Source organism: Stenella coeruleoalba, assembly GCF_951394435.1.
Source record: "Stenella coeruleoalba genome assembly, chromosome: 12".
NCBI lineage: Eukaryota > Metazoa > Chordata > Mammalia > Artiodactyla > Delphinidae > Stenella > Stenella coeruleoalba.
In genome coordinates this window covers 66,584,421-66,612,389 of record NC_137158.1, presented here as the reverse complement: position 1 = coordinate 66,612,389, position 27,969 = coordinate 66,584,421, and the positions used below count along the sequence as shown (strand labels likewise).

General features: G+C 38.5%; 1 long non-coding RNA gene across 1 annotated transcript in view; it reads right to left on the bottom strand.

Moving 5' to 3' along the window:
- The window catches only part of LOC307195356, a 141,829-nt gene extending 114,408 nt beyond the window's left edge, over positions 1-27,421 (bottom strand). Inside the window, exons 1-2 of the long non-coding RNA XR_013830809.1 lie at positions 27,376-27,421; positions 25,849-25,959 (exon numbers count right to left, since the gene is read on the bottom strand). This is a non-coding gene — a long non-coding RNA (uncharacterized lncRNA). The remainder of the gene's footprint in view (positions 1-25,848; positions 25,960-27,375) is intronic.
- Between the last annotated feature and the right edge of the window lie 548 nt (positions 27,422-27,969).

The window sequence follows — 27,969 nt, the reverse complement described above, 5'->3', positions numbered from 1 at the left end:
TATTTTCTTACATGCACACATCTCTCAGCTTCACAGAAGATTTAGCTATCCCACTAAGTTAAATAACACTTTATATTTGTATACATCCTATTCTCATTTTTGTTGCTTTCTAAAGCTTGTTTTGTTTGCTAAAAATGTTTGCAAGTCAAATTACACCACTTTTTCCTTCCAGAGATTTAAAAATTTATGCAACTTTTAGAACTGGTAATGTAGTTTATTCAAAATAATTGGAATATATATTATAACTTGTGAAAATTGATAAAAAGTTTGAGTATTATTGTATTTCTATTCATGCTTCAAGGTTTAAAATGCCATATTTTAGAATGAAAAGTCTGGTACCCTTATTGCCTTATTATTTTATTTCTGATGTAATGCTATACTAACCAGGCCCCTGAGAAATTAACCTAGTTTTGAATAGGGTAAATAGGTACATTACCAGTCTCTGTAGAAAAATTCACTTTTGTAAGAGTCTACGGATTCAGTGTTTAGATATCAATACAGGTGCTGACTGAGGCATTCAGGATCCTTACACAACCTAATTTCATCCACAGCTGCCTTTTTGCAGTAAGGCTATCTTAGCCCTTGACCCCAGAATGCAGCATTTAGCCCTCTCACAGATTTCTATGAGAAATTTATACATACAAAGTGTTACTGTAGTCTTCAGGGAGGATCTGGGTGTTCATGGGATGGTAGGTCACATCCTACGACACTAAGCATGCCTGTCTCTGCCATCTTTCTGCCACTCTCCTCTTTCTTTCTCCTTTTCCCATAGATTCCCAATCTTCACCTTCTGCTTTATACAAAGTAACTCCCTTTGAACATTGGAGCACACCTGCCAGTCCAGTCTAGGCCTGATGATTGTTAATCAAGGCATATTCTTACAAAGGTGGAGTCTCCCAAAGAATAATTCTCAGGGCACAGGCAAGGAGACTACCACTTTCCGGTAATGTGGCACAGAGTTAAATGTGGAGAACTTCACCTATTGTCAATATCCAATACATTCTTTAGGAATTCATTCCACAAATATCAACTGAACCTTTACTGTACACCCAGCCAATTACTGTAAATTCAGTAAAGGCCTCTGATTGGGGGAGCTTCAGTTCCCTGTTCTGTTTTCAACTCTAGCTACACACGTGGAGCCCAGGCAGCGTGTGTGTGCAGGCAAGTGTGTGTTGTGTATTTACTGGGCAGCCACGCTTGATCCTACTGGGCAGCCAGGGTTGAGAACCACTCCACTTGGGTAGTCTGTCTGGTCTCTCTCCTTACCCGGACTCATCCCTCACCGTAGTGTGGCTTATTGGTGATAGTATGGTTTATTTGGGATGGGTAAGAGCAGAAGAAGTTTACAAACATGTGTGGTACAGCCCCTTCCTTTCCTTATTTTTTGGATTTCTTCTCTTATGAATCCATACCTTCTGGAGCTCCTGATTCCACATGGCGGGCACACTTGGTTCAGGGCCCGGCTAGTCCTCTAAAGATGGATTTTGGAGACTAGGGTGTGTCCCAAATTTGGTGGAGATATAAAGAAGCAAAGCTGGGTAAGTATGTCTCCTCCATAGACCAAAAGTCCCTCAGTTAGGTCATATCAGGGTCTGACTTGGGGTAAATGATAGGAAGCCTCGTGTGGCTATATATTGATGCCATTTTTCAACCCAGCTTTGACAGTAATGAACCTAATAATTTATCTCTATCTGTCCAGCCTCTTTGTCTCCTTTCAAAAATTGCTTCCTAAAACACAGGAGAAATATATGTGGTTATCACTCCATAAAATGTCAATAATCTCTAATTCTGTTATACCAATTAAGCTTAAGGAAAGAAAAAAAAAACAGACAAAAAATTTACCTAAATGGTTTTCACCTTAGCATAAAAAGAAGTCCATGAAGTTGGTCAAAATTTCTTTTCTCTCTCTCCTTCTTTCCCTCTCTCACTCCTTCCTTTCTTCCTTCCTTCATTTTTTCCTTCTTTCTTTTCTTTTTTTTTCCCTTCTTTTTTTTAATTTCCAGATTGTACAGGGACACATAGGTTAAATAGAGCCCAGTCCTATTATCTGACTAGACAGTGTCTCTGTCACCCTAATCCCACAGAGACTGTCCGAGGACTCTTGTGACAGCTGTCCTGGGACAGCCATGCATCAGCCCGGTAGAGGAGTGAAAGACTTCCCTTGAAAACCAGCCTTCTGCTTCTCATTTACAACTGCTCAGACAAATATCAAGCCATGCATATGTTAAGAGCTATATTTTCCCACACTCATCTCCCCAATTAGGACTCTATTAACATTTATTAGCTTGTGTGTTCTGTGGTAAGAGACTTCTCAAGTGTATGATTTGTTTTATCTAACTGACCGTTGACCTCACTGAGGACAGAGGCAAGTAGTCGCTTCTCTTTTTCTTTGATGTCTTGCTCTACTTCCCCACTCTTCACATAATATTCTGACTACAGCTAATCCTCAATAAAACTTGCCATCTGATTGATAAACCATGCTCATATGGAATTTATATTCTGACATAGAAGATTCTAATGCAGACATTGACATTTACAAAAAAGGCAAAATGATACATGTTGAAAATAATTTTTGGGACGCTCAAAGCTAAATTTGCTGCTATGTTTCAGGAGCTATCTTTAGCCTATAAATTCTGGTATAGCTCTCTTGACCTGGCATAGCCCATAATCACATTCATCTGCCCTTGTTTGAATAGTTTTGGCATATCTGTACCTTTTATTCCAAGCTGCCTCAAATATTTTTGAGGAAAGAGGGGTTATAAATAACAAGTGTAGTTTATCTCTAGCAGAATACATTAGGTTAAAATATAATAACTGCATTATTCACATGTAATGAATAGGGTACCACACCCATGCAGAAAAAAAAAATGAATGAAGATAAAAGGTAGTTTTGCAGCTTAAATCTATTTTAAGGAAACAGAGATGAGCAGCTTGATCACCTGAACTCAGAAAGAGCAAAACGTCAAGGTCACCATCTTAGTTGCTTGGGAAAATGATTGCACAATCTTTAGCAAGTGGCCCACGGCAGGATCTGTGTTCAGTGACTCATCCAAGAGGTGGCCCTTCCATTAGCTACTCAACTATAAAACTGAGACATTCATCTAATTCTGACTCACATTGTTAAATGTCACACACTGAATCACCAATCCTACTACATAAAGCACCTGGATCAAATGTCTCCATGAAACACTTTTCCAGGCAGAAAATCTCCACTTAAGCCCGGGAGACAGTGGAAACTGTGGTTAGAGCTAGTTGCCTTGGAAGTCACAGATAAGTTTAAGTTCACCAGTTCTCTGGATGCAAGATGAAGTCCAAGTCATCAATAGATTTTATTTCTGTACGGTGCTTTACGATCCCACTTATAGCTTATTGTTTGCAATAAAAATTCTCATTGATAATCCTATTTCTAATAATCCTGGCTTTTAAAAATATTTCTCTTTTAGTGGATATTGTTTTCCTATTTATTCTGTTTTCCAAAGGGACATTTCAAATGTGGAAAAAAATGCTACAAGGGCCTCCAAATGAAATTCATTCTCTAACTGTCCAGATGTTCATTCCAATGCATGCATCATATAAATCTCAACTGATGAGAATGGTAATGGCCCAGCTCAGTCTGTCTTAGTTGGTGAACTCTGAAACAAGAAAAACAAGAAATGTGCTTTTTTGGAGGTTATAAGTTTTAACAGGAAGAAAAGAAAACACTTCTTTTGCATTTTATTATTTGGATTTTGTGGACAGTAAAATTGACTTTCCACAATGGTCATCTCACTATATAATAGACAAATATCATCTGTTTCAAGAGGAAGTCCAAAAGTTTCCTTTGTAATGAGGTTATGTCTGTAAAAAGAGAAATAAAAACCCAAAGTCACCCCAAAACAAAGTCTGAAATATGATCATACTTTCTATTGCTTTTCTTTCTGAAGACTTTAACAGGTACTCTGTATCATTTCATTGTTCCTCACACATATCAAGGGTGGGCATATGTGATAATCTTTGATTCTTCTACCTCTGAGAATTTAAATACAATCATACAAATGTCTCATTTCCTTTTTGATATCCTTTGAGAGACTGGAAGAAGCCTTCAAACCAGGCCTGATATCAGAAACCCACAGCACCCCTGTTGCTGTGTTATCCACAAAGCCATTTCCTCAGATTAACAAATATGACTAGAATCTTCAGAACTGGTTCTAGAAGGGGCAAGTGCCCTTGATGCTACATGATTCAGTGTAGTTTTCACTCTGGGGAGGAAGACACAGAGCAGCATCTACCTGCCACCCCCTCCAGTGAGGCAACCCTGAAAAATTAGAGGTTCCTTTAGAGCATCTGAATTCCTAGGCCGTCTGAACTGTGTGTTGTCAGCAGAGGTGTGGTGCTGCATTTCTGATATTTCACCTGGGCCTTTCCCAAAAACTACAGGATTTCCCATAGATGTGCTTGAGGGAGGAGGTTCTTAACCTTGCACTTGTGTCTGCTTACATCATCTAAATAGTTACAGTCAGTGTTAACAGCTTCTCTGACCCAGAAAGCCCCAGAGCTGAGATGCTAACATCATATCCTAATAGAAGAATAGTTTCAGGGATCCCATCTATCCTAGTTCATTCAGGCTATCATAACAAGATACCACAAGATACCATAACAAGATACCAAGACTGGGTGGTTTATAAATAGCAGAAATGTATTTCTCACAGTTCTGGAGGCTGGAAGTCTGAGATCAGGGTACTAGCAGAGTCATCTGAGGGCCCTCCTCCAGGACTAGACTTCTCTTGGTACTCTTACATGGCAGAAAGTGTTAGGGAGCTCCGTGTGGCCTCTTTTGTGAGGACATTAATCACATTCATGAGGGTTCCGCCTTCATGACCTAATCACCTCCCAAATGCCCCACCTTCTAATATCATTACCTTGCAGATTAGATTCCCAATACACAAATTTTAGGAGGATATAAACATTCTGACCATAACACTGCTTTAACGTATCATCAACAACAAATACTCATTAGTTCCTACACTATACCAGGCACTAAACTCAGCCATGATTGGCAGTACTATAGAAACATCAACACATCTCTGAGAAAAAACTTGATTATCTGCTCATAACATTCATTCACTGTATGTGTGTCCTTGGCATGTCAAACTCAATTTTCTATGGACATATTCTTAAAGTTTTTCATTTATACTTCATATCTCCTCCCTGTGGACTAGAATTATAAATTCCCCCAAAGCTAGGACTGGGTCAAGAATCTATTTCTTTTATAGCCTTTCTACAGCTCTTAATATAGTGTCGTGGACAACTTAGAATGTTAGTGACAAAGAGCTAAGTCAATAGAACTGGAAACAAAAGAAGCTTTTTTTTTAATAAGAACAGCTAGTAACTTTCTTGGCTAAAGGAGAAGCAACATGTCCAGTGTTTATAATAATAAAGACTATTTACCATAAAGTGCATTTATTATCATAATATAACTTGATTTCATTCAAGGAGTTAGCCAAGTGAAAAGGACATTTATGGTTTCATATACTGCCAAATTAGCACTGTCATCTAAAATTTTACATAAGAAGATGTTGAAAAACTTCCTGAAACCACTGAAATACCTTTAAAGGATAGAGTTAGTAATTTATCTTGTGGCATTAAAATTAAGTATGTGGTTACAATCTGGCACGATGACATTTCCCTGGATTAGTCTCTAAGTCTTTGGAGCAATTTCAAAGGGGACTGTCCAAAGAAAAAGAGATGGACTGGAAGTCTTCTTTGGCCCAGTGATTATTTAACTCATAAATACAGCATGAAGATTGTGGTCTTGGCATTTTTTCTAGAGGCATTACAGCACATCTTGGAATTCCAGAATCTTCTCTCACAGATTTACAGCCCAATGACCACTACCTTTGCTCTTAACTCAAGCACCACGTGTTCTGCAAATACTGGCCACCTCTGAGAACACCAAGACTCCTCTCTTCTGGGGTGAGCATCCTCTGGACTGCCTCCCTTCCCATGCCTGCCCCCCCCCCCACTCTCTGCCTTGATTCAGTTAAAAGACTTGAGCAACTTTGGCATTTTCATTTTAACACCTTCCTCTACATGTCCAATGCATGATATTTTAAGTGTTTTTAAATCTCCAAGTTCACTCGTTTCTCACAAACTCATCTCATTAGCACTTTCTCCTGGCAACTCTCCATATATATATGTACTACTTAAGCAAAAGGCGCCATTATTCATTTCAACATTTTTTTCATGGAGTGATAAAACCTGTCCCCATATATTCAGGTTTACTCATGAACTTGGTGGACATCTTTATCTTCCCACATTAATAATAGCTTTGTATTTTCAAGGTAATGTTCTGTTTATCATAGAGAATACTGCTAGGGTACCAGTAATCTCACCACAGTGTGTAAGTTAACCCCTCGATGTGCTTCTGGAAACTTTCTGGAGAAAAGATTTTGTCTCTCCTCCCTGAGCTGACCAAGCTGATATCCTCCCTGGTCCAGAGGTCAGTGCACATAACTCCAGGAGCAAAGAAGCTGGGTCTATTTGCAATCTGGCTCTATAAATATTTAATAAAGAGTTTGAGAGGAAGCTGACTAGAGATCCATCTGTTAAGCTGCTGGAGACATACCAGACACCGTGAATTAACTACAGAATAGGTCCATTATATTTTCAGGGTTCGATAGAGGGCCAAAGACATGCAGCTGATCCCACATTCTGAGTAGACCAACACTGCAATAGGAATAAAGCAGTCACAGTGGATGAATATAAATTCTGCCACCAAATGAAGCGAATTCCTTGTGAAAAGCACTTAACAATTCTCTCAACAGTTTTAAACAACACAGTGAACTCTGATGTTACAAAAGCACTACCTCTGAGCTAAGCTAAAATTCTCATGGTCTGATTTCATTTGCCAGTACCTCCTGGATATTGTCATTCCCCAATACATGAAAATCATGCCAAGAGAAATGCAGCAAATACAAGCTATATGTGTTAGTTCTTTGACATTCATTCTATCTTCAATACTTCTATAAAGTTAATAATTTAAAAAACCAAACACCCACAAATCAGACCACCAGGGTGCTTTCTGTCACACTGTGAAAGATGTTTGTTTTTCAGAAAATGAATGTTAGGATTTCTAATACATCATTAATAGTTCATAAAAGGTTATATCAACATCCTTTAGAGCAAACAAGCCTATATATATATATATATATATATATATATATATATATATATATATATATTTGTGTGTGTGTGTGTGTGTGTTACGCGGGCCTCTCACTGTCGTGGCCTCTCCCATTGCGAAGCACAGCCTCCGGATGCGCAGGCTCAGCGGCCATGGCTCATGGGCCCAGCCGCTCCACGGCATGTGGGATCCTCCCCAACCGGGGCACGAACCCACGTCCTCTGCATCGGCAGGCGGACTCTCAACCACTGCGCCACCAGGGAGGCCCGAGACAAGCCCATATTAATATGGTAGGTGAAGAGCTGAATACACCAATGTCATGTTCTATCTCTTTTAGCTTTCTATCCTGTTTTCCTTTCTAGAGGAAGTTTAAAATAGAAAGAAATGGGCTCAAATCTTTTAAAAAATACAAGCTTTTGTACACTCACAGATTGTTTTCCCCTTGCACCCTCATTTCTCTCCCTGCCCTCACACTCAAATGTTGAGAAAGAAAAGTACATCAGTGAGAGGCAGCAACAGGTTCCTAGCTCTGACTGAGAGCCTTCCATGCCTTTGCTGCTTTCTATTTTTTTTTAGGAACCTTCCCCTTTAGACATAAAAAGGAGTTGCGTCTATTAGAAGAATCTCCTAAGGTAATTGTGTTGGAGGGGGAAGGGAAGAGACGAAAAAGTGCTTGACATTGAGAAAATAAGGAAATGATTTCAAGCTCTCGACTGCATTCAGATTCACATGCCAAGAAGGAGGAAATGAGTTCTTTCTTTCCACACCCACCCCCAACTTAACACATGTGCACACACTGGCACGTGCACATGCTTAGCAAATGCGCACACACATACACAATGTCACACTGGCGTGAACACACAACACCTCCTCCTCCTGTGGTATTTCACGTGAGATAAGAAACCTATTTATCTCAGACTGACCATAGCTATATAGTTTCTCTATATGTAGATAGATAGATCTCAAACAGATTATGTATATATATACACACACATATATATAAATCCTTATTTCAAATAAGTAGATATATGTTCCCAAAGTTCTATTCCTTTGCTTCTCTGTCTGTATAAGCCTAACCAAAGCAGCATCAGTAAATAATCTATTAGCATTTCGTACAATGCAGGAAACACATTTTTCATGCCACTTTATTATGGGAAACTAAGACAATGAGCAAGTAAAGGAACTTCAATCCTTCACTAAAATTTGTCTCTGGGTCTATTGGATTGTATTGTACATTTACTGATTTTAAGAATAAATGTTCTATATTATAGGTGGAAACAGATTCCCACCATTAAAGAATGATCACAGCTTCATTTTGGTTGTGTTTCCAAAGGATAACAACAAAGCCCCTTTCAATTTAGGATTTTAGAAAACAAAGCTTACAGATAGGTACAAATCATACTATCAGAAAGAATATCTGATTCGAAATCACAGGCTGGTTGACAAGGCATGAGAGCATTCAAAGAGAAGCACAATTTAGCAGATTATCATTTTCAAGCTCTTTGCTATTTTTTTTGAAGAATCAAGTAATGATGCTCTTATTAAAATTTTCCAAATCCAAGATTTATTAATGCCCAAGTTAGGAAGGAGGTAAGTTCATTAATATAATTCTCTCATACGTAAGATTATTCTACAAAATTATTGTAACGTGTGATGTGTGTAATGTGTAAGGAAATGACACAAAGCAGTCATTTATGCCACTAGACCTGTCTCTGTCCTCTGCACTGGGAAATGGGTGTCCTGGGAAAAAGTGATCAAGGTCTTGAACTTCTCTTCCTAATCAAAGGGAGAAAAATTTACTGTCTTTCCGTGGGAATCAGGTTTCCGGACATAAGAAGTTACCAGCTGAACAGGCATCCATTCCACTTATAAATGTCCACACTAGATGAACAACACAACAAACCAACGCCACCTCTCCAAGAAGCCGGGCACCAGGGCCACACGCTTTTATGCACCTCAGGGTTTGGCCCTGACACCAGCTCTAGCCCCGGGGTGCTTTCTCACCAGGACCTCTGGCCAGGAGGGTTAAGATCACAGAAGTTTAATGTATTAGAGCCAAGAGGGGACACAGAGGTCATTTAGTCCCACATTCTCACCTCAGAGATGAGGAAATGAGATTTACCCATCAACTGACATGCCTCATGCAGTAAATTTCTGTCCAAGTCTAGACAGAAACACGTGTTTCCTGCCAGCCAGTTCTCCAGAATCTCACTATGCCAAGCACAGCACTCAGACTAGGAGCACTGGGAATGCATTAGAAATGAAGAATCTCACGACTTGCCCCAATCCTACTGTCCTACCGTATTAATTGGAGTTCTTCAAAGAAATAGAACCAATAAAGGGGGTGTGTGTGTAGAGAGAGCTTTATTTTATGGAATTGGCTCATGCAATTGTGGGAACAAACAAGCCTGAAATCCATAAGAGAGACCGGGGGTTAGAAACTGTGGCAGGATTTCTATATTACAGTCTTGAGACAGAATTCCTTTCTTCTCTGGGAAGCCTCACTTTTTGCTCTCAAGTGGCTCCCTTACTGGATGAGGTCACCCACATTATAGATAGTAAACCCCTTAAAGTCACCCAAGTGTAGATGCTAATCAGATCTACAAAGTACTTTCACAGCAACATCTAGACTAAATAGCTAGGCATCATAGCCTAGACAGGTTGGCACAGAAGGTGTATCCATCACACTTCCTGCATTTTAACACTATCCCTGGGTGATTCATATGCACATTAAAGTTTGAGAAGCTCTGATGAAGCTATGTGTAAGTTTTGGAGATATTACAGCCCCAATTCTGCAATAGAAAGATCCAATATAACAGTGTATGAAGTAAGTTTATTTCTCTCCCATGAAAAGTTTGAGCACTGTAGTCTAGGACAACGAAAGAGATTTGACAACCAGGAACCCAGGCCTCTTCTAACTTGTGGCTCTTTTATCTTTAATGATTGGCTTCATCTCATGGTCCAAGATACTTCTTTCCACTCTGGCCATCATGCCTTTGTTTTCAATCAGCAGAAAGAGAGGAAAGGACAAAGGACGGAACACCTCTTTTCCTTAAGGATGTGAACCAGAAATTACACTCAACACTGATGCTCAAATCTTGTTGTTCAGAACTTGATCATATGGCCACATCTAGCTACAATGGAGGCAGGAGAATATAGTTCTTTTACGGAATAGTCAATAACTCAATAAAAATTCAGTACGATTCAGAGTTCTGCAACTAAGGAAAAAAGGGAAGATTATTAAAGGACAGCTAAACATTTCTGCCACTTATTTTTCTGCACCTGCCCTGGCTTTCCTAATAACTGCTCTGGATGCTACAAGTGAAGAAGCAAAACCTTCAAAATTTGGACAAAAGATATTTTCTATATGAAATTCTATATTCAACCAAAATAAATATAAAGGCAAAATAAACAGCTTGGACATCTAAATATCCAGATGCACTTTTAAAGTTAGCTATTGGAAAATGTGCTAGAGCACAATGAAGGAGTTAATAAAGGAAGAACAAATTATAGTATCTAGGGAAGAGTGGACTCCAGGAGAGAGGTGAGCAGTACTGCCAGGGTGTCAACATTGCATGTGGCACAGAGAGAAGTCAGCAGACAGAAACCCAGAGAGAAATCAGCAGACAGAAACAGAAACCCAAAATGGAGGGATTCAGAAGCAAAGCCTTTAGGGAGAAAAACGAATGAATCTTGTTAGGAAAGATATGATGGATCATTTGGAAAAAAGAAAAAATATATATATAGCAAACCATGTAAGTAAGAAATTAATTATATAGGGACTTGATTATACAAATTATGTAAAATCCATACCATGGAATAGTATACAGTCATTAAGAAGAATGAGAACAAATCTACTTGTGTTTCCATACAAATTGCGAAATTTTTTGTTCTAGTTCTGTGAAAAATGTCAGTGGTAGTTTGATAGGGATTGGATTGAATCTGTAGATTGCTTTGGGCAGTATAGTCATTTTCACAATGTTGATTCTTCCAATCTAAGAACATGGTCTATCTCTCCATCTATTTGTATCATCTTTAATTTCTTTCATCAGTGTCTTATAGTTTTCTGCATACAGGTCTCTTGTCTCCTTAGGTAGGTTTATTCCTAGGTATTTTATTCTTTTTGTTGAAATGGTAAATGGGAGTGTTTCCTTAATTTCTCTTTCAGATTTTTCATCATTAGTGTATAGGAATACAAGAGATTTTTGTGCATTAATTCTGTATCCTGCTACTTAACCACATTCATTGATTAGATCTAGTAGTTTGCTGGTAAAGTTTTTAGGATTCCCTATGTATAGTATCATGTCATCTGCAAACAGTGACAGCTTTACTTCTTTTCTGGTTTGGATTCCTTTTATTTCTTTTTCTTCTCTGATTGCTGTAGCTAAAACTTCCAAAACTATGTTTAATAATAGTGGTGAGAGTGGGCAACCTTGTCTTGTTCCTGATCTTAGTGGAAAAGGTTTCAATTTTTCACCATTGAGAATGATGTTGGTTATGGGTTTGTCATCAATGGCCTTTATTATGTTAAGTTCCCTCTGTGCCTACTTTCTGGAGAGTTTTTATCATAAATAGGTGTTGAATTTTGCCAAAAGCTTTTCCTGCATCTATTGAGATGATCATATGGTTTTTATCCTTCGGTTTGTTAATATGGTGTATCACATTGATTGATTTGCATATATTGAAGATTTCCTGCATTCCTGGGATAAACCCCACTTGATCATGGTGTATGATCCTTTTAATGTGCTGTTGGATTCTGTTTGCTAGTATTTTTTTGAGGATTTTTGCATCTATGTTCATCAGTGATATTAGCCTGGAGCTTTCTGTTTTAGTGACATCTTTGTCTGGTTTTGGTATCAGGGTGATAGTGGCCTCATAGAATGAGCTTGTGAGTGTTCCTCCCTCTGCTATATTTTGGAAGAGTTTGAGAAGGATAGGTGTTAGCTCTTCTCTAAATGTTTGATAGAATTTGCCTGTTAAGCCATCTGGTCCTGGGCTTTTGTTGGTTGGAAGATTTTTAATCACAGTCTCAATTTCAGTGCTTGTGATTGGTCTGTTTATATTTTCTATTTCTTCCTGGTTCAGCCTCGGAAGGTTTTGCTTTTCTAAGAATGTGTCCCTGCCTTCCAGGCTGTCCATTTTATTGGCATATAGTTGCTTGTAGTAATCTCTTATGATCCTTTGTATTTCTGCAGTGTCAGTTTTACTTCTCCTTTTTCATTTCTAATTCTATTGATTTGAGTCTTCTCCCTTTTTTTCTTGATGAATCTGGCTAGTGGTTTATCAATTTTGTTTATCTTCTCAAAAAAACAGCTTTTAGTTTTATTAATCTTTGCTATTGTTTCCTTCATTTCTTTAATTAATTAATTAATTAATTAATTTTGTGTGTGTGTGTGTGTGGTACGTGGGCCTCTCACTGTTATGGTCTCTCCCATTGTGGAGCACAGGCTCCGGATGCGCAGGCTCAGCGGCCATGGCTCACAGGCCTAGCCGCTCCATGGCATGTGGTATCTTCCTGGACCGGGGCACGAACCCATGTCCCCTGCATTGGCAGGCGGACTCTCAACCAGTGCACCACCAGGGAAGCCCCTCTTTAATTTATTTTTGATCTGATCTTTATGATTCCTTTCCTTCTGCTAACTTTGGGGTTTTTTTGTTCTTCTTTCTCTCATTGCTTTAGGTGTAAGGTTAGGTTGTTTACATAAACAAAGTCTTTTTAGAGACCAACAATGCATATTGTGCAGCATGGGCTGTAAATAAGATAACATTGTTTCTTTGTATCAGCTTTTCAGACAAAAAAATCATTGTTATACTGAATGTTTCTTTGTATTAGTGTTCATTGCTAGGATGTTTACCTACATTTTCAAGATCTAGGTTATGTCAGGCTGTTTGTTTTCTTCTAGGTACTAATTATAACATTCAATAGATAATTAGAAGCACCTGGATTATAAGTCAAAGAATTTGGGAACTATAAATAAGATTATAGCACTGACAGGATTCTACTTACTTTGATGTTTCTATGAAAAATTATTTATTAATATAACTGAATATCACTTAACTAATACCCATATATTGATTATATGGTCCATAAGCATGCATGCATACATAAAGAACAATATATGTAGCATAAGACACTATAAGTAACTTGCATGTTTATCATTTTACATAAAACTATTTGATGACTTTCTTGCCAAACCTGACTCATTAATAATTATCTGCCACCTAGTTCTATGATGAAAATAGAGTAAGACAATCCATCTTGAATCTTTGCTATACTTGTAAGAGTGCCATGCCTCCCAAGTGCATGTACACACACTTTTCTTAATATAAGTACTCTTTTTACTTATATGAGGGTTTCACTTTGATGTACAAAATTGCTCTATAAACAAAACGTTTTGATGTGCATGACAGTGGAGCTCAGTAGCATCTGGAGTTCTGTGACATCACGTCCTCCCGCAAAACTGTACCCTCATGATCTCAGTTTGATATGAATCTCTGCCAGACATGCTGGCATAGCCCTCATTCCTGCATGGATTCCATGTTACCTTTTAAAAATATCATTGTTACTTTGTGCAAACTTGACTCAGAAAGGCACTGTGAATGTTACTACTTTGGGCTGCAAAGTGTGTGGTGTGTGAGTGAGAGCATGTGTAATCAGTAGGGCTTATAGTTTATCATCATGTAATCACAAATTCTATTGTCCATATCACTGATGTAATAACTGAATTTATACTTCCATTAATTTAAACAATGGCCATTTTTACTTTGGAAATTAACAATCTGTTAAATATTTTTTTTGCCTATTACCTAAAATTAGGGGGAAAATGTATGCAAAAATAGCAAAGAGGTCCTAGCTATGGAATCTCAGGCCATGAAAAGTGACTTTTCTTCCATATTTCAAAAGAAATAAATATTTTCTTACAGTTTGAGTAAGGAAAAATTAAGTTGTTATCATGGTACTCCCAATTTATTCTGAGAGAATGTCTTACTCAACCTGCTTCTCTTATATATTTTTTACATTAGGGAGAAATTGCTGTTCTGAGGATCTGGATTTCTATTCCCTGGGACTGTGTTCCCCATATGCCTTAGTTTAACGAGAATAATTTCCAGGCCCAGTCAGGAAATGAAAGCATAGGCCAGTGTAATGAGCATGTGATTGAATTTTTCTAATAGTATAGACTTATTAGCTCTAAAAATTTGCAGAATCACATTAATTTTTTCCTACTTCATGATATTTGCCCTGTAGCTCTTGAATTAGATTTTTTTCTCTAACTTCACAGACGTCATTTTGGTTTCAGACTTAGACATTTTCTAGAGACTTAACATAGGGGCTACAATTACATTCTTAAAGTACGAGTTTTCACTCTGCTTTTTTTCTTCTGAGATAATTTTAAGAAGAGAGTCCACCACAATATGACTTAATCTGTATTCTCAACAATTTAGAAGAAAACATTGATTAACAATACTGAAGAAACCCGTCTAAAAATAGCACTGCATGAAACACAGCTCAATGGTATCTTAAAACCATTAAGGTTTGTCAAATACATTCTAGTTTTGGCTATTACTATAATCAATGGTTACTGATTTTCTCATTGATGTTAAGGGAGAAGAAAAATTACATGATTTTATTTATAAAATCAAATTACTTCTAGTTCTGACCCCACCAGCCTGGGTAGTAGAAAACCTAACATATATTTGGGAGACAGGTACTCCTATGTAACAGCCTCTCTCCTTGAAGCCATCATGGTCTAGGGCTGTGCTGACAACTCCACTACTCCCAGCCTCTGCCCTCCTCATAGCCATCTTGACTCTGGGACCATTGCCCACATCCCAGAGCAGTGTCTCTTGGGGGTCTGTTTCCAGACCACCTCTCCAACCACATCAGGGTCCCACCATCAAGCTGGCATCACCTATGTACTCACCACCCTCTTCACTCTTCAGGAACAGGGAGCCACAATCACACACAAGTTGGCCACGTTCTGCTTATTATTCTTCTCCAAACAGAGCTCCAAACATCTTTCAGGGCTGGAAAATTCTGGTTGCGATCTCAGTGAGCTTGGGTTTTCCAAAAACAGTAACAATAAGAGCCAAGCTCAATAATAATACTCACTATATGTGGGCACTTCAAATGCATTAACTTGTTTAACAATCGCAACATGAGGAAAGATGTACTATTATTGTACCCATTTTACAAATGAGACTATTAAGGCACAGAGAGGTTAGGCGACCTGTCATTAAGCCAGGAAGAGAAGAACTAGAATTCATATCCATATATTCTGGCCCCAGAGTCTATGTTCTTAGCCACTACATGATACTATCTGTCCTTATGGCAATCTGTTCACCTTCTCCTAAGTAAGGTACGTAATTACTGACTTCAGTCTATAGAGGCTTCATTGTATAGAGTGGTGACTCAGGTTGGGGAAAAAAAGATGTGTGAAGAAAAATACTTGCTATATTTATTCCTTCATGAAATTTTTCCAGGAGAAGCTAAACCATTGTCAAATTCTCAGATTATTTTGCCATATATATGATACTTATATTATAACCAAGATGTGCAGTAAAGATGTATTTTCTATATTTTCATCTCTAAGTGTTCTGGTGTTCCACATGCACCCTATCCACTAGATAGTGCAATGGGGAAATGACCAATATCCAATATAGTTGTCAACTTAGTTTGGTTTAATAGTTTAAACACTCTAAGTGTGCCCAATCTATTGAGTTAATTACTCAATTCTCTTATTTCTGAACCCTCCCTCTTTGACTTCTTTGTAAAATGGGGTCCAGGTTTATGGGAAAGGGATTCATTTGACCTCCTGGTGCAGAGGGCTTAGCATGCCCTAGCTTTGCCTTGCTATTCAGTAGCTGATGAGCTTTGAGATGTTACTGGTCTTATACTTGAATTTTCTGTGGTATCTGCTGGTGACATCTGCAGCAAGAACCACTCATGACATCTCTCTGTCTCTCTCTCCTCTTTCTCTGTCTCTCTCTCTGCCTCTCTCTCCTTGGTTATAACCCAGGGGTAGATTCCTGGATACCATGGTCTCAGATGGGCTCTCTAAGCCCCTCTGAAACTTTACATTTTTCATCATGTCCTTGTCCTAGACGGGCTGCCCTTAACCTCTTCTATAGTGTCATCTTGCTGCAGCCACTGTGGACTCCACAGAAGCGTTGCTGATTCTCAATTCAGTGGTCACAAAGAACAAAAGAAGGTCAAATGAAGATGCAAATTAGATGCTCTCTTTCTCTTTTTCTGTGCTCTCTTAACCCTGCTTAAGGTTAAGCTCAGTGCTCGGGTGGAAGCTCCTGCCCAGGACCCTCATAGGGCATCAAACTGATGACAGGACAAGAACTGCCACACTTGTGCTCAGAGCTACTTCCTCTTATCACTAAGTCAAACCGCACACGGGTAATTGGAACAAACATCTGATCACTTTCCTCTCTTTCTTCTTTTTCATTACATCCTCCTGTTCTGTTCTGTAATATCCAGGATGAAAACTTTTTTGTTCCTCTATATCACAGTCACCTTCTACTCAAGATAACAAGTTTTACTTACACAGATCTTTTTTTAGGTTATATTTTTGCAATTTGATTTTGCGGCTATGAAAATCTTACTTGTTAGGTAGATGATAAATAGATATTGTAATAATTGTTCTTAGCTTTAATTCCTAACCCTCATTCTTCAAGGCAGAAAATTCATGTTCCGGTTACTTATGGGTATGTAATGAAACCACCCAGATACTTAGTGATCAAACAACAATCATAATTTATTTGCTCACAGATCTACAATTTAGAAAGGATTTGGCAGGAAGGGCTTATCTTTGTTACAGGCTGTTAACTGGGGTAGATCAGCTGGGCCTCAGACAATGCACTTCCAAGATGGTTTATTCACATGACTGGTAAGTTAGTGCTCACCTGAGGCTATTGACTAGATATCTTACTGCCTTTCCACAAGGCCTCTCTACACTGCTGCTTCTTCCTCACAGCATAGTAGCTGTGTTTCAAGCAAGGAAGTGAGAGAAATTAGATGCTTCCAATATCTTAAATCCTAGGCCCTGAAATTGGCTGACAGCCATTTTTGTTGTATTCTTTGAGTCAAAGTTTTCACAGAGCTTCCTAGATGCAAGGGAGTTGGGGAAACTCTAAGGAGTCCTCTCACATGTTGGATTTGGCAAACAGAGATGTCAAAGCAATTATTATAAATATATTCAAATAATTAAAGAAAACTTTGTTTCAAGATTTAAGAAAAATTCAATGACAATGACTCAACAAATAATAAATTCAATGAAGAAATAGGAATTATTTAAAATTTTTAAAAATGTAAATTTGAGAGTTGACACAAATAGAAATAAGCAGTGAACTTGATGATAGATGAATAGAAAGTATATACCCTAAGGAATAGAAAAAATTGAAGAAAATTTAATAGAACTTCTGAGACCTATGAGACAATATCAAGAAAATACCAAAATATTTGTAATGGGAGTCCTAGAAGAAGGGAGTGAGAAACAGTAAGAAAAATATGTGAAGAAATAATGGGCAGAAACTTCATAAATTTGATTCAAAAATCTAAAAACAGCAGAATATTCTTTCTTTTCAAGAATACATAGATCATTCTCCAGGACAAACAAAATGCTAGGACATAAAGCACACCTCAATAAATTCAAAAGAACTAAACATCATTCAAAATATGTTCTACAGTAACAATGGGAGAAAACTAGATATCAACAACAGAAAGAACCTACAGAAATCTCTAAATATTTGGAAATTAAATAACGAATGGTTCAAAGAAACCATGAAGAAAATTAGAAAATACTTTGAAGTAAATGAAAACAAAACCAATATGTCACAATAGGTCAAAGCAACGTGATGCAGGTAAATCAATGCTTAGAGTAAAATTATAGCTTTAAATAGCTGTTTTAGAAAAGAGAAAAGATCTCAAATTAATAATCTAAACCTCCATTTTTAAGAAACTAGAAAAAGAAGAACAAGTTAAACACAACATAAGCAGAAGGGAAGGAATAATAAAACTCAGAGCAGCAAACAATGAAACAGAAAGAGAAAAATCAATAAACAATGAAATAAACAGTGGGTTCTTAAAAAGATCACAACATTGCAAAATACTTAGGTAGACTGGCTGAGAGAGAACAAAAACCACCAAAATCAGGTATAAAAGAAGGGACATTTCTGCTTGACCCTACAGAAATTAAAATATAAGGTAATATTATAAACAACTCAATATCAATAGATTAAGCATATTTATGTATTTATGGACAATGTTCTAGAAAAACATAAATTCCCAAAACTGACTAAAGAAACAGGTAATCTAACTAGATCTATAACAAGTAAAGAAATAAAACTAGTAATTAAAAACTTCCCCACAAAAAAAAGCCCAGGCCCAGTTTCAACCATGATTTCTATCAAATATTTTAAGAGGAAACGATATCAATTCTACACATTTTCCAAAAAATATAGAGAGAGGAAACATTTCTCAACTCATTCTATGAGCCAGAAACAGTCTGATACCAAAGCCAGAAAAATATATCACAAGGAAACAGCAGACCAATAGCCCTCATAAACATAGATGCAGAACAACCCATAAGAAAATGTTAGCAAATTGAATCTAGCAACATCCTAAAGGATGGCTAGTAAGCACATATAAGGATAATCAACACCATAAGTCATTTTGGAAATGGCAATTAAAACCAGAAGGTGATACTACTAAATACCTACTAAAATAGCTATAATGAAAATAACTGTCAATGTCAAGTGTTGGCAAAGGTATGAAAAAACTAGAAGCCTCATACATTGCTGGCAGAAAACAGTTTAGCAATTTCTGAATAAGTTAAACATAAATTTATCGTTCCAATCAGCAATTCCACTCCTAGGTATCTACCCAAAAGAAATAAAAATATATGTCATGTAAATACTTGCACATGAATACTCATAGTAGCACTATTCACAGTAGCAAAAAAACTAGAAACAATCCAAATGTCTATCATTGGTTAATGTATAAAGAAAATGCAAGGAAATGTGGTATATCTATACAATAAATACTCTTCATCAATAAAAATGAATTAATTACTAGAACATCTACAATATAAATTATGTCTAAAAATTATGCTAATTGAAAGAATCCAGACACAAAAGACTATATATCGTATCATTCAGCTCATTCAGTTTCCCCCTCTCCCAAATTCCAGGTGAATCTATAGGTATAGAAAGCAGCTTAGTGGTTGTCTGGGGATTCACAGCAAACATGTAGGAAAGAACAATTTAGTATAAAGAAAATTTTCTTGAACTGGATTGTAGTGGGTTCCCCAGCTTTATAAATGTACTAAACAAATATCATTGAATTGTACACTTATATTGGGTGTATTTCCTGGCCGGTAAATTATACTTCAGTAAAGTTGTCTTCAATAAAGCAAGTTGATTTAGTATTTTCCTTCTCCTCAAACCTTTCATTTTCTTCTAGGTTGCATTCGTCTTCCTTAATAAGCATATCAACACTTTGGAGGGGATGTGGATGACAGATATACAGTCTGCATAAGTTCTACACTAGAATTTACTGAAATGTACTACTAAGATCACTGTTAGCCACTTTTCTGTTCTCATCTGCTGAAATGCCTGCTGACCTGCATCCTTCAGTCACAGGGCTGACATTGCCATCTTTGGGGAATATCTTTTAGTCTACAATTCTCTTATAGATTTTTTTTCCTGATGAGTATTCCTCAATAAATCATATGCACGCAAATTCTTGTTTTAGACTCTGCTTCTAGGGAACCTGACCTCTTAGCCCATCCTATGCATTATTTCCTATTTAGGAACTCTATTCTGCTGCTGTTGGGTGGGGTGCAGCTGTAACCTACCTCCACACAGAGTTCCGGATTGGACATGGCTTTCTGCATTATCTACCCTATCGTTATTGCACCATGTTGGTGTGGAATAATTTTCAATGATGCTTGCCATCTTCCCAAGCTCCACTCAAGGAATGGAACAAAGACTCACTCTATTCTCAATCCCCAGAATTCCATGAGTGGAAATGGTGGAAACGGTGCATTCTAATCTAAATATAGACAATCCTATCTCTAACCCTTGATTATCCTCCAAAAATGCCTTTTCCTTAGTCTGGAGAACGAAGTTTTCTTCCCAAATCTTTCTTTTTAAAAGCCAAGTGTGTAACATTTTGTTCTTTAGTTTGGCTGGATTCTTTCTCTACTAGGACAGTAATAAATCTGGACTAATGGGAACAAAGATAGTCTGTGACAACAAAGAAAGTATGGGATTTCAAAAGCACCTTGATTAATATTAAAATCTCACCATACTCTATACGCTGTGATAATATTCATATATATTGTATATAGTTTAAAGATATGTGAATGCATTATAATCAATATTTTAGTCTTATCCCAGCCTCCATGAAGTCTAATAATTATGATTTAGTGATATACTGGTAGAATCCCCATGTTGCCTAATGATTCTCCAAATAGATGAATTTACTGATTGTCAGTATTCTGAATGGCATAGATAGATATATTTACTGGTTGACAGTGTTCTGAATGGCATTATGCTTTACTGCCTAACAATGAAGTTCAACAAATTGTCATTATCATTCTCTTTCTTTTAGTACTCTAAAGTACTATTGAGACTGCCATATAGAAAAATTTATTGAGATAAGATAATGTAATGAAAACTGCAGAAGCTTTGGAAGCAAATAAAAACTTGAGTCCAAATCCTGTCTCTTCAGCTTTTTGCCAATGGCGAAAAAGGATTCTACTTTTAATCCTTGTAGTGTCAATTATTAGTGTAAATGAGAAGGGTTTGTTCTGAAAATTAAATGTGATAAATACATAGGGAAGCCCAATTTAAAAATAAAGCTCAGTACAGAAGATAAAATATTACACATTAACATATGTTAATGTAATGGGGTGACTCTATAAGGATGCATTGAGTCCATCAATGAGAAAAATGAGGGCCAAATTTCAAGGTTGAAAGGATGTAGATAGATAGATCGATAGATAGATAGATACACATACATCTCCTACAGGTTCTGTTTCTCTGAAGAACCTTGACAAACACAGTAATACAGATGCTGATGAATACAGGTGTCAACAGTTATACAGCAGGTGTGTATAGAGGCCAAGTGGCCTAACAGAGGATATGGATGGACCTGGGTTCTGCCTCTGTCCTTTCACAACTGCTGGGAACTCTCGTTGCTAACATCTGATCCCAGCAGTAACATTTGGGAAGAATGGAGGAAAGAAGTTAACTGAGGCCCATGGACACACCAAGTAATTCATCGTAGCTTCAACTTCCTTACAGGCAAAACAGAAGCAGGGCTGGGAGAACTGGAGATAATGTGTGTGAAGGGTCTAGCACATACTAGGTGCTAAGTGAATCATGCTTCTAATTATCTCAACATTCATAAAAGAAAACATTCTCTACCACGTCGGCCACAATAAATGAAGTAGGTTACTTTGGGGATGAAATGGTGATTTTAACACACAGTTTTCAGCTTTCATATGCCATCTGTAGGGATAATCATTTTTGCACTTTTATTATTGTTACTAAACTTTAATTTTTTTTGTGCTAAGAGGGCTTTCAAAGGATGAGAATGAAGGACGATGGGGCTGTCCAAAATAATGGATATCCCAGAAGCCTGCCAAGGTATGTGCGAAACTCCTAAAATAATAACCTGCATTCCCACTGCTGCAGAAATGGAAATATTTATTGTTGTCATTATCACCACCATTGTCAGTATTGCTATTTTCGGAGTTCCCTGACAGACTCATTCATTCCTAAGGGGATTTAGTGGTTTGAGTTTCATGTCTGTACAGCTCTACCTAGGAAAGTCAAGAGCGCTTTCACCTTTGCTCCTGTCTAAACTGAACTTGCAGCCTTTCGCCACATGGAAGCCACCTGCCTGGTTGTCCTATCCGACTCAGCTGTGAAATCGGTCCCTCGGTTTCCAGAGCTCAAAGCCTCAGATTCTTCATTTACTCATCCATCTCTCTCTACCCCTTTTCCTCAGCTATAGTCAATCCCCTTGTCTATCACACCTGCTCAAATTCTTCTAAATCCCTTCTCTGTGCTCCCTGCCAGCTGCAACTGTCTTATTTCAAGACATGAATAAAGAAAAAGTCTTAATAGTCTTTTCACTATCAACATTAAGGAGGATGTATCAGGTAAATGATTCTTGGCCCAAACAGCACTGTTTTAAAAAATTAAAAAATTGAGAGCCAACACAAAATATAAGAGACTTTGGGATACTCAGATAACAAGAAACTATCTTACTATTAGGATAAATTTAGAATATCCTTAATTATGTTTTTTCTTACAAGGTAATTAGTCAATCTCTCCCCCATACTTCCTTTTACTTTGACTTTTTCTCTATTTCAACATCTATCTCATTCCTCTTTATTTATCCAGGACACTACTCTGAACACTCTAGATGGCAACTGTGACGTCTTACTCCCCCACAAGTCTGCTCAAACACCTAGGATGCTGTATAAACCATAAAACTATCTGTTATAAATGGTACCTGAAGATTTTGCTTTATACAAGGGAAAGAGATGTGAGACAAACAGCAATGCTATAGCTCTCATGATAAGAAAATACATAAATGTACCACTAATCAAAGTTCTGGGATTGAAGGCAGTCTTCAAAGACAATCCCAAAGGATAAGTAGAGAAGACAGTTCAGTGTATACTAGAGGTCACCTGGCCTGAAAAAGGATAAAGATGCTATTTTCCTTACACACATCACAAAACGGGATTATTGTGATAATTATGAAAGATTCTACCTCCAGAGACCCCTTTTAAAGCCTCATTTTAGCAAAGGGTAAAGGGGAAAAATTATCTTCTCACCTTACAATCAGTTTCAGACATTTGGAGGGAAACTATAGCAGATGCTGTGGGCACCACGCCCGTATATGCCAACCCTCACACTTTAGTGCACACTGGCTGGACTTGCAGATACCAGCAGCTGAATTTCTTTGCCTGAGGGCTTTCTCAAGCCAACAAACCTTGCTTTGCCCACCTGTGTAGCACTCTGGATGTGTTTGGGTATTAACTTCCCCTGGAAGTAGCCTCCAACCAGTTAATGAAATGAATTGGTGTATAAATACCCTAGCAACCTTATCCCCTGGGTAGAACAACTCTGAGGTATATGCTCTGCACCAGCTTTCAGAGTTTCCCCAGCAGGATTAAGCTCTAGTGGACTACAACGGTGGGAGCCTTGATAATGTATATTTCATTGACTGCTTTGCTGCATCTCACTTCGTCATTCTCCTCCCACTGCTTTCTTCTCCTTCCAGGTAAATTTCTTGTGCACTAATCTGTATCTCAAGATCTGTTTCTGAGACATACCAACCAAGACTCTAAACTTCTCTTCCACCAAAAAAAGAACTGATGGATAAATCAGAAACAGTGAAAACCCTAGGATAAATTATTCATTGAATTCAATTCAACAATTATTGAGCACCTACTGTGTCAGGAACCGTGCAAAGATGAGCAGCACTTAAACCCCGATGGGAAGGAGATCACTAATTTCAACAGTAGACAATTACTGAATTTTTTTAAGTATAGTCATCAGTACATCCAGAAATAGCTATTAAGCCTAGAACAGAAAGCATCTAAACCCTGTCAGTGTGGAGCTGTGAAGTAATGGAAGACTTTCCAAAGAAGTAAGACTTGACTTAGTTTTCCCAGGTGGAAGTAGAAAGGGGAATATCAGATAAAGGGAGCAAATGCACAGAACCAGATGGTACAGTCTCCCCCATGACAAGAATGTGGGGAAAACCTCAGAGAGGCTGGATGATATAGTGGTAAGAGCATGACCACTGAAACCTGACTGTCTGGGTTCAAATCCTAGCTTTTCTAGATACTGTCTGTGTGACTTGGGCAAACCAGTTAATCACTCTGAGCCCCAATTTACTCATCTATAAATTAAGGTGCCTAAATCCTACCCTTTTTAGTAATTTAGAAAATTTAATATAAGCAAAAGGTTTAGAAAAGTAACTGGCATATTGAAAGTGCTGAATAAATAATTGCGGTTTGTTATTATGGCTGGTTAACTCACAGGGAAAGTAATAGGAGATAAAGCTGGCAAAGCAGACAGGAGATAAATCATGCAGGTTCTTATATCCCATGTTAAGGAACTCCTTCTTCATCTTTGAAGTCAAGAATCAGCAAACTATGTTTGACACACTGGCCAAATCCAACCTACACTTTTTTTCTGTAAATAGTTTTATTGGAATACAGCTACATTCATTAACTTGTATATTGTCTGTGACTATTTCATGCTACAATGGTACAGTTGAGCTGTTGTGACATAACATATGGTCCACAAAGTCAACAATACTTACCTTCTGATCTTTTACAGAAAAAAATTGCCAACCCCAGCCATAGATGGAAAGAAGTGACATACAGAGTAAAGGATAAGTTGTATGGAGTAAATATCTGCAGGCAGAGAAAGATGGTCACTCCACAGGTCAAGGTTAAGGTTGATGAGGTTAATAAACCAGATTTCATAGAGTCAAAAGAGGAAGGGTTTGGTATATAGATGAAGAAATATACTGGGAGTTGATAAAGAGTCCAATTAAATCTGCAGACTACAGGGCACATCTAGCCTAGAGATAAGTTTTATTTATTCCAGAGTGTTCATATATTTTAAATCTGTTGTCAATGTTTAAAATAGACAGATATCACCAATAAAACATGAATATCTGGCTTGTTTGGAAAAACTGGAAGATCTGGCAAAAGTTTGCTTATAGGCGTGAATGGTAGAACTTTATTTATCTGGAAGGCAGTATTTACATGAAACATTTACTTTCCAATACGTTGCATTCTCCACTATTTCCTATTGTATTACAATTGGGTCAGCTTCATTCATGTCGTAATCACGTTGAGTCTAAGTCCTCTAGGATTCAAGAGTGCTACATACTGCCACTTATGGACACAAGGGCATGGAGTATGGTAAAAGAAGCAGTTTCCTCTCAAAACAGATATAATAGAAACAGTGGCCTTGAGGGAGAGCCAGATTTAGGTAAGAACAAGTGAGGAGAGAGTACCACATGAAGAAGGTGAGGTGTGAGTCAACTTGTTTACAAAAGAAGAGAGGTTTATGATTACAGAGGAGAAAAATATTTAGGAGAAATTGCATGAAGAGTCAAGGCGGGGGCAGGCTCATAGCAGGATAAAGATAACTGAATAAACAAGGATTGGTCACCAGAAATGTCACCTTGTTGGTGGATGTATGAGGTTGGCTAAGATGAGAGCCACAGAAGGAACTGATTGGCTTCAGAGTCCCCAGCTTTTTCTGGAAAATTACTGTGGTGTTAGAGCCAGTGGTGGATAGGTTAGGGTTAGTGTCATCACAGATCCTGCCTGCAAATCTGGCCAAGGTAATTAGAACTACCCTTAGGTTCTATCAGAGTCATGATGAGTTCTCTGTCATGTAAGCCCTCAGGAAAAGTGCTGAATTGGTTCAGTTAAACAATATCTGTAGTTGCTTTGAATGCTAAGATTATATATTTCTAACAGCTTTAGAAATGAAGTAGGAATAAGTCATCTAAGGAAGCTGTGATCTCAAGATTCTTACCTTCTTTCCTGCTTCTTAAGGAATACATGACTCTTTTGTTCACTGAGCACCCTGATGGGTTTTGTATATGGAAAAGCATTGCCCCTACTTACGTGGAGATGTTGGTCTTCTCATCCTGCATCCTGGTCCTTCATATGCCTTCTTCTATTTTTCTCTTAATTTTTCTTTGTTTTCCTGTCCTTTTAATCTCAGGAGTCAGTTATCTATTAAAAAAGAAAATAGGGAATATAGTGAATGGGAAAATGTCATTAAAACTCTCAACATCTACCCTTTTCAATATCTATTATTATCTTTTTCACTATAACAGAGAGGACCATTTCCTAGGTCTCACATAACGGAAAATTCACTCCTATCCTTCAGTGTTTGTCCCAGAAAAGCCTTATAAAGTCATATTTTTATTCCATTAACTGTTGGAAATAGCCATGAGGGAAGGCCACCTCCTAGCCACATCCATCCAGACACTGCAACAGAGGAATCAACCTTAACCAGGAAGAAAAACCAAGGCTTCGAACTACTTAACAGGCAAAAGCCTTACCCTACATGCTTGAGAGGAAAAGATATTTTAAAGTCTGCATTCTTGGCTGAAGATGATTCTTTATCCATAATGAAATATTTTACATTTCAGAAAGAAACATGAAACTGCAGAGGATGTTGATGCAGATACCAAGAGTGATGAGGTCTGGTAAATAAATTCACTTAAATTTCTTTTCTTAGGAGTTATCAATGGGGTAAGAAGTAGAGAGAGAACAGGCAGTATTCAAAGAAATGCTTATGAATAGATAAGAAAGAAGATGGCGGAAGAGTAAGATGAGGAGATTACCTCCCTCCCCACAGATACACCAGAAATACATCTACACGTGGAACAACTCCTACAGAACACCTACTGAACGCTGGCAGAAGACCTCAGACCTCCCAAAAGGCAAGAAACTCCCCACGTACCTGGGTAGGGCAAAAGAAAAAAGAATAAACAGAGACAAAAGAATAGGGACGGGACCTGCACCAGTGGGAGGCAGCTGTGAAGGAGGAAAGGTTTCCATACACTAGGAAGCCCCTTCGCAGGCACAGACTGCGGGGGGCGGAGGGGGAAAGCTTCGGAGCCGCGGAGGAGAGCTTAGCAACAGGGGTGCGGAGGGCAAAGCGGTGAGATTCCCGCACAGAGGACTGGTGCCGACAGACACTCACCAGCCCGAGAGGCTTGTCTGTTCACCCGCCGGGGCGGGCGGGGCTGCGAGCTGAGGCTCGGGCTTTGGTCGGAGTGCAGGGAGAGGACTGGGATTGGCGGCGTGAACACAGCCGGAAGCAGCTAATGCACCACGGCTAGCTGGGAGGGAGTCGGGGGAAAGTTCTGGACCTGCTGAAGAGGCAAGAGACTTTTTCTTCCCTCTTTGTTTCCTGGTGCGCGAGGAGAGGGGATTAAGAGCTCTGCTTAAAGCAGCTCCAGAGATGGGCACGAGCCGCGGCTAAAAGCGCGGACTCCAGAGACGGGCATGAGACGTTAAGGCTGCTGCTGCCGCCACCAAGAAGCCTGTGTGCGAGCACAGGTCACTATCCACACCCCCTTTCCGGGGAGCCTGTGCAGCCCGCCACTGCCAGGGTCCCGGGATCCAGGGACAACTTACCCGGGAGAACGCACGGCGCGCCTCAGGCTGGTGCAACGTCATGCCGGCCTCTGCCGCAACGTCACGCCGCCTCTGACGCCGCAGGCCCGCCCCGCACTCCGCGCCCCTCCCTCCCCCGCTGCCTGCGTGATCCAAAGTCCCCGAATCAGCGGCTCCTTTAACCCCGTCCTGTCTGAGCGAAGAACAGACGCCCTCCGGCGACCTACACGCAGAGGCGGGGCCAAATCCAATGCTGAGCCCCGGGAGCTGTGCGAACAAAGAAGAGAAAGGGAAATCTTTCCCAGCAGCTTCAGAAGCAGCAGATTAAAGCTCCACAATCAGCTTGATGTACCCTGCATCTGTGAAATAACTGAATAGACAATGAATCATCCCAAATTGAGGAGGTGGACTTTGAGAGCAAGATTTATGATTTTTTCCCCCTTTTCCTCTTTTTGTGTGTGTGTATGTGTAGGCTTCTGTGTGAGATTTTGTCTGTATAGCTTTGCTTCCACCATTTGTCCTAGGGTTCTATCCGTCCGTTTTCTTTTTTCTTTTTTTCTAATAATTATTTTTTATTTTAATAACTTTATTATATTTTATCTTACTTTATTTTAT